This window comes from Muntiacus reevesi, chromosome 2, assembly GCF_963930625.1.
Source record: "Muntiacus reevesi chromosome 2, mMunRee1.1, whole genome shotgun sequence".
Lineage (NCBI taxonomy): Eukaryota > Metazoa > Chordata > Mammalia > Artiodactyla > Cervidae > Muntiacus > Muntiacus reevesi.
This window is the reverse complement of record NC_089250.1, coordinates 36,267,768-36,275,232: the sequence shown is the minus strand read 5'-3', so window position 1 is coordinate 36,275,232 and position 7,465 is coordinate 36,267,768. Positions and strand designations below refer to the sequence as shown.

General features: G+C 42.3%; 1 pseudogene; it reads right to left on the bottom strand.

The window, feature by feature from the left end:
• Window positions 1-554: 554 nt before the first annotated feature.
• The window catches only part of LOC136157128 (patched domain-containing protein 3-like), a 114,514-nt pseudogene continuing 107,603 nt past the window's right edge, over window positions 555-7,465 (bottom strand).

Genomic DNA, 7,465 nt, shown 5'->3' with positions numbered 1-7,465 from the left:
AGTCCCTCCTTGTTCAGAGATCAGGAGATCTATCTCCTGTCTGTTTTGGAATACAACCCCTACCAAGCAGTGTTGGCTCTGTAGATCTATCCTGAGAAATCTTATCCCCATAAACTTAATTTTGGGGGTGACCATTAGAATGGCACTCATTTGTAGTCCCAAACAGGCATCTGAGATCTCCCACTCCTGTTTTGCCCCCAGTTCCTTCATCCTATGAGTTTTGCAAGGTTCTATGTATTATTTTCCACCAGTCAGGTACTCCTGTCCACTCTCAGCCGGTGTTCTGCATGCACTTCTGTCTCTGAAGGTGTATTGCTGATGTGTATATGGAGAGAGATGTACTCTATGTCCACCTACTCCTCCACCTTCTTGTTCTCTTCTCTCTCAGGATATTTTAAATAGCATTTTAAAAGGGTATTTGCAAGCCAAGGAAACATGCCTTTGCTTTTAGTTTATTGACTATTCTTAATAGTGTGTTTTCATCAGATTGGTTTGGGCTAATCGGGAATTCTATAATTGGTCTTTGATTTGTTAGTGGCTTTTCAAACTAACTTTCAAAAAAAGGTTAAGAATACTGGGGTAAAAATTAGACCATGAGGAGCTCCAAATACCATCACAAGAAAACAATATTAAGAAATGTCCTGAAGATGTATGCTTTAGCTACAGACAGGACACACACCTCTGTTATTGTTGAAATTGGACTTTGTAACACAGTGTAGCCTAGCAGATACAATGCCTCAATGGGCTTTCAGCTTCTTGAGGTCCCTGAACTGGAAACAAATGCATAGGAAATGTGAGCAGAAAAGTCAAAAGAAAACCCTATACTATGACAAGATTAAGCATGGCTATGGAATCGAGATTGACATTCCAGAAGGCCATAAATCCCATGAGGCCCATAATCACAGAAGCAATAGCAAAAGTTACCCACAAAGAACACAGGGGATGAAGAATTAACAATAAGGAAACAATGAACATAGCTGTTGATGCAGCAGTCACATTTTGAACAGTGTTTTCTAATATTGCAGAATACTGATCAAAATATATGAATGCCTGGTTGTATACCATTAGGGGAACTTCACACTTCTCGGCCATGTCTCGGAACTGGTGTAACATCAGTTTCTTATTGGTTGAAGAAGAAATACTCATGGTTTGAATGAAGGCCTGGAAGGAAGTGATTTCCTGTGATGATGTAATATTAATGTTATATTCTCTAAAGAATAGACTCACTGGATTCCATATGTAAAATAGATAGCCAAAGGAACTTGCTGTATGGCTCAGGCATTTCCCACCACAAGCTCCTCCCTCACATCCTTTCGGTCTATCTGTCTCTCTGCAGTCAACAGCAGCCCTCGCCCTGAGATTGCTCCATAGTCCCTAAACTCCAGCTCCCAGCTGCTGTACCTTCCAGGGACCTGCGTCCCTGCCCAGGGTTTGCATGGCTGCCACAAGGACTGTCTGATTCTCATTCCATTTAGTCTGCAACAGACCAGCTGTTTCACTCTAAGCCTTAAATGTTTCTCCTCTGACTCAGGCAACTGCCCTGATGTGGGGATCAGACCCCCGCTTCATTTCTCCCACCAGCTGAGGGCAGGTCCGGTTCTCTTAACACTCCTGTTTTCCCCCCCAGTTTCTTCATCCTACCGAGTTTTGCGTGGTTCTGTATATTCTTTTCCACTAGTCAGGTAATCCTGTCCGCTCTCAGCTGGTGTTCTGCATGCACTTCTGTGTCCGAAGGTGTATCCATGATGTATCTGTGCAGAGAGGTGTACTCCACGTCCACCCACTCCTCTGCCTTCTTGTTCTCTCCCCTCTCAGGATATTTTCAATAACATTTTTTAATGGTACTTCCAAGCCAAGGAAACGTGCCTTTGCTTTTATCTATTGACTATTCTTAATAGCATGTTTTCATCATATTGGATTGGGCCAATCAGAAATTCTGCAGTTGGTCTTTGTTAGTGGCTTTTCAAACTAACTTTCAAAATAAGATTAAGAATACTGGGGCAAAAATTAGATCATGAGCAGCTCCAAATACCATCACAAGAAACAATCTGAAAAAAGGTCCTGAAGATGTATGCTTTAGCTGCAGATAGGACACACATCCCTATTATTGTAGAAACTGCACTTTGTAACACAATGTAGCCTAGCAGATAAAATGCCTCAATGGGTTTTCAGTTTACTGAGGGCTCTGAACTGGAAACAAATGCATAAGAAATGTGAGCAGAAAAGTCAAAAGAAAACCCTATACTACATATGGCAAGATTAAGCATGGCTATGATATTAAGATTGTCATTCCAGAAGGCCATAAAACCCATGATGCCCATAATCACAGAAGCAATAGCAAAAGTTACCCACAAAGAACAGAGGGGATGAGGAATTAACAATAAGGAAACAATGAACATAACTGTTGATGCAACAGTCACATTTTGAACAGTGTTTTCTAATATTGCAGAATACTGATCAAAATATATGAATGCCTGGTTGTATACCATCAGGGGAACTTCACACTTCTTGGCCATGTCTCAGAACTGGTGTAACATCAGTTTCTTACTGAAGAAGAAATACCCATGGTTTGAATGAAGGCCTGGGAACAAATGATTTTCTGTGATGATGTAATATTAATGTTATACACAAAAAGTGGAAATTCCATTTAAAAGTGGGTTTATTGCTTAGAAAACTGTCTTATCATTTACACCTTGATGGAGGTTTTCCATATATTTTATATATTCTCATAACAAAAACTCTGTAAGGTTTTTATCGACATACTCATTGTTTGCAAAATCTGCCAGGTGACATTTTCCCAATTTTTGCCTCATTTCTTTATCCCAGTAGTCAAGAGTCTCAGTAACGATAACCATAACCCTGGGACCATAAGTTGACAAATGTTCTTCTTCTACATTACAATATGGTGTAATATGGGAGTCGTCACTTGCCAAATTTTGGAGGCCTAAAGCTTCCTGCACTTGGAAACATCCATATATACTACTAATGATGTACAAAATGTATAGGAGTACTACAAAAACTTGGACTCAGCGCTTGTGAGAAAAGGACCAAAATATTCTCTAAAGAATAGATTCACTGGATTCCATATGTAAAATAGTCAACGGGAAATTGCCGTGTGGCTCAGGAAACACAAACAGGGGCTCTGTATCAAACTAGAAGGGTGGGATGTAGAGGGAGATGGGAGAGAGTTTCCAAAGGGAGCAGATATATGTATACCTGTGGCTGATTCATGTTGAGGTTTGAGGGAAAACTTTATGAAAACTCTGTAAAGCAATTATCCTTCAATTAAAAGGTAAATTAAAAAAAGAATAGACTCATTGGATAAATATCAGCTTTATGTTCACCTTGGAGAAAATTGCATGGGAAGCTAAGGACCTTTTTAATGAACATTTTTGGTCAGGAGTTTCCTGCTTCTTCAGCCAGTGTGGACAGACTACTTCTCTTTTATCATCCATGGCCATAAATGCTCCAAAACAGGGCGATGTTATGAAAATAATAAAAGAGCAGGGTTGTTTCTATATAAATGCAAAAGTATTGTACAGACCTGAAAGAGGTCATAGTTCCTGTATAGAAAGCCAGGACATTGGTGATGGTGGTGATTGCCATGGACACTGCCATTTTTGAATAGACTTTGGACAACTGCTCACTTATGATCTCCATGTCGTTGACCCCAACACCTATTAGAGAAAGAAACAGAGTCTCTGTGCGTTTTTAACAGCCATTAAAAATTAACAAGATCAACTCAAGCCGTTTTCTTTGCCTGTCTCTCAAGGTCTCACTGATCTTGCAGTGTGCGTGTGTGAATGAATGACATGTCCTGAACAAAGCAAGTGATGAGCCCTGCTCTGGGGTTTTGCAGTGCCTTGAAATGACTGAAGTCAGACCCCAAAATGGGAGCCTTGTTGGGGTTTATATACCAACTTTCCAATGCCAAGAGACACCCAACATCCCTGCAAGGGCAGCGACCAGAAATGGAAAGCGTGTGGACTGAACTGTCTTATCTCGGTCAACTTTTCATGGTCTCTTTGACCATTCCATAATTGCATGGGGAATTAGAACTACTAACCTAATCTGTCGGATCATAGACTTTCAAGGGACTTGTGATCCATGCCATTACTCTGTACTTTTACATAGACCTCAAACTATAAGGATGGAAGTGCCTAGCCTTGCTAGGAACTGAAAGTTACAAGAGCACATTTGGGAGCAAGGCAGAGGTCTAGTTCCAGGAATGTCTCTCAGGCTAGAGGCCATTCTCTTGACTGCCTGTCTCAGGGGCCAGGGTTCTAAAAGTAAGTCTTTGTCATGGCTGTGCCTCTGATATATGGGTAGCAGCATTGCTGGTGACCATGAGGTTTTTGAAGACACAGATCGGAAATTACAGGATCTGGTCAGCTTCCAAGTGCAGTGGGCTTCTTCCTTTGGTAGTGCTAGCTCTTAGCAGACCAGAGAAAGCTCTCAATGGCTTGTGTTCAACTCCCTGGATATTCTTTTTGTGGAATCTGTGGGAATGAACTGGAAGGATTGGCCCTAGTAGCTTGAGGACAGAAATCACTTTTTCCTCGCTGGCTGACCCTCCACTCCCTCTTTTGCTATCACATATACTAGTGTGGCAACACTCAGAAGAGACATCTTGGGGGTTTTTGTTCACCTCTTTATAACTCAACACTTCTGTTGTGGTCAGGACTGTACTCGGGAATGTGCACAGGCACATGGAACTTGGATGCCTCCCCTAACAGTCCTCGCTTGGGAAACATTCCGGGAAAGCTTCTCTGTTCCACCCTGGGTGGCATCAGAGAAGGAGTGAAAATCAGGCAAAAGTCTTCATGGGAAGGAACTGGACGTCAGTCTGAGATGCCATCAGGTCTACCCCTGGTGCATCTCCACCCCGCCTCAGTGGTAGAACTGGGAGGGATGGATAAGTCACCTGTGTTGATATGGGACAGACTAAGTCCAACCAAGGAAGGAAAGCTTCAGTGGAAAGTCTGTCTATACCCCCATCTAGAGCAGGGAGGGATGCTTCCAATGGAAAGAAACCATGGCTGTGGATGCCACTTTTTTCTCTCTTTCCCATCTGTAGATGGGAGCTAGCAGATCCAGAACCACCTCTTTAAAATGTATTTTTAAAAACGGAGAGAAGTTTGATCCCCGGAGTTTAAAAAAGACACACCTGATCTTTCTCTTTGATACTGAATATGGCCATGGTATCCTTTGAAAGATGGGGGACACCGGCTGGTTGAAGGGTCTCAATTATAATACTGTTTTACAATTAGATCAGTTCTGTGGAAAACGAGAGAAATGGGTAGAAGTGCCATAAGTGTTGCTCTGTATCTCTCTGCGAGACATGCCAGACTTATGTCCGAAGGGTGCAGAAATGGGTGTAAAACCTTCAGCTGCCTCCTGTTCCCTTACTTTGCCCTTGTATCTGAGGCTCCCCACTAAACAGGCTGAGTCATGGGACCCTTCCAGAAGAGGTTGCCTCAGTCTCAGTAGAAATTCAAACAGTCTGAATGCATAAAAGCCTTTATGGGACTAACTTTATGACCTTACTTGGAGAGATGTAATGTATGTCTTGGGACAGATGCTGACTCCTGACTCTAGAACTTGAGTTTTGGGAGAAGCTACTACTTTTAGACATGAATGGCTTGAGCATGAGACAAGGGGAAAGAGGAAATATAAAATAGCCCTCCTCCCTACAGAGAGCCAAGCAGTTTCCATGACAGAGCCAGACTGGGACTATAGCATGGCTAAAAGAAGGTGGGATCAGAACCACTTTGCCAGGTGTATTCCTGAAGGACTCAAGTGAGTGCACACTAAGAATTTTTAAACTATGGCTGACATAGAAGAGGGAGAGAAGAAAGGTCCGGATAAATTCCTAGATAGACTACAAGAGGCTCTCCGCAAGTGTACTAACTTTGATCCCAAAAGTACAGAGGAAGGAAAAATCTGAAAGATAATTTCTCACTCAGTCGGTTGCAGATATCTGCCATAAGTTATGAAAACAGGCATTTGGACCAAATCAGTCTTCAAAAACCTGTTACAGCTGGCTCAGATGGTATGTTATGGTAAAGAATATGAGGAGGAAAAGAGAAAAAGAACCTGGCAAAAGACTGAAGCCCCAACATTGGCTGTTAGATCCTCTCTGAAATAGCCTGAGGAAAAGTGCCCGGAGTAACCCAGGTGAAAAGGAGTGGACTTGTTATTATGGTGGAAAGGAGAGGCATCTCAAGCAGGATTGTCCTCAGGCATCTAAGCTGCTCCCCGCTCCAGGTCCTGTTTGTAAAATGTCCACACCTAAGGAGAGACTGCCCTCTGAGACATAGGCCCCAGGGGTTGGACTCTCAAAGCAATTGGGACTGAAAATGCCTGGGGGTCCCCACACAAGCTCCTATTCTAATTACACCTGTGGAACCCTGGGGATTAATAACTGTGGGGGTCCAATCAGTCGATTTTCTTTTGGACACTGGGACAACTTTCTCTGTGCTCACTGAAGCCCCTGGTCCGCTTTCCTCCTGATCCACTACTGTAATGGGACTGTCAGGATGAGCCAAATGCTATTATTTCAGTCATTCTTAAAGTTACGACTAGGACTGTGTGCTGTTTTCTCACGAGTTTCTGATCAGGCTGGAGTCTCCCTCACCCCTGCTAGGGAGGGATATACTGAACATGGTCCAGGCCTCTGTTTTCATGAATATGGAGCCTGCTCTTTAAATTGAACAATTGTAAATCCTAGACTGTGGGCTGATGGAAAAACTGTGGGTTGTGCACAAAATACTGTTCCTGTTCGTATCAAGCTCAAAAATCCTCATCTATTTTCACATTAAAGGCAGTATCCACTAAAGCCTAAGGTTAAGAAATGGGTGAAAACTTACTGTCCTGACTTCTCATGATGTAAGTGGGATCTTAAACTCTAAAGTTCAGAGCAACAATGTTCCATCTTAAAGCTACTGTAACTCAAGGGGTGTCAAAAGTTCTAGGACTAGAATATCACTTACACTGTTCCTGGAGATCCAAATCTTCAGGAAATGTTGAAAAGGCTAATGCCATTATTAAAGGACATCCATGTAAACTAACTCAGGAAACACAAGGCAGTTGGTTTTAAGTTTTACCCATGGCTTTAATGAGGGCTTGAACTGCCCCTAAGAAGAAGGGACTGTCTCTATGAAACTGTTTTTATGCACAGATATTGTAATAGATCCAAAACCTTAGAATTAACTATGTGACTCAGCTTTCAGCTTTTCAACTTTCTCGTCTGGAAGGCTTCACATGGTAGGTTTCTCCACTTCAAGGAAAGGACTTTCTTTCCTTGAATTCCTGCACCAACAACAATCATATATGATGCCTTGTCTTGATCTGATGACAGCTAACGATCCTAAAACGGACCTTGATCTGATGACAGCTAACGATCCTAAAACGGACCGATGTAACTATGGACATAATGTAACTTTTCATTTTGATTATGTTTTAA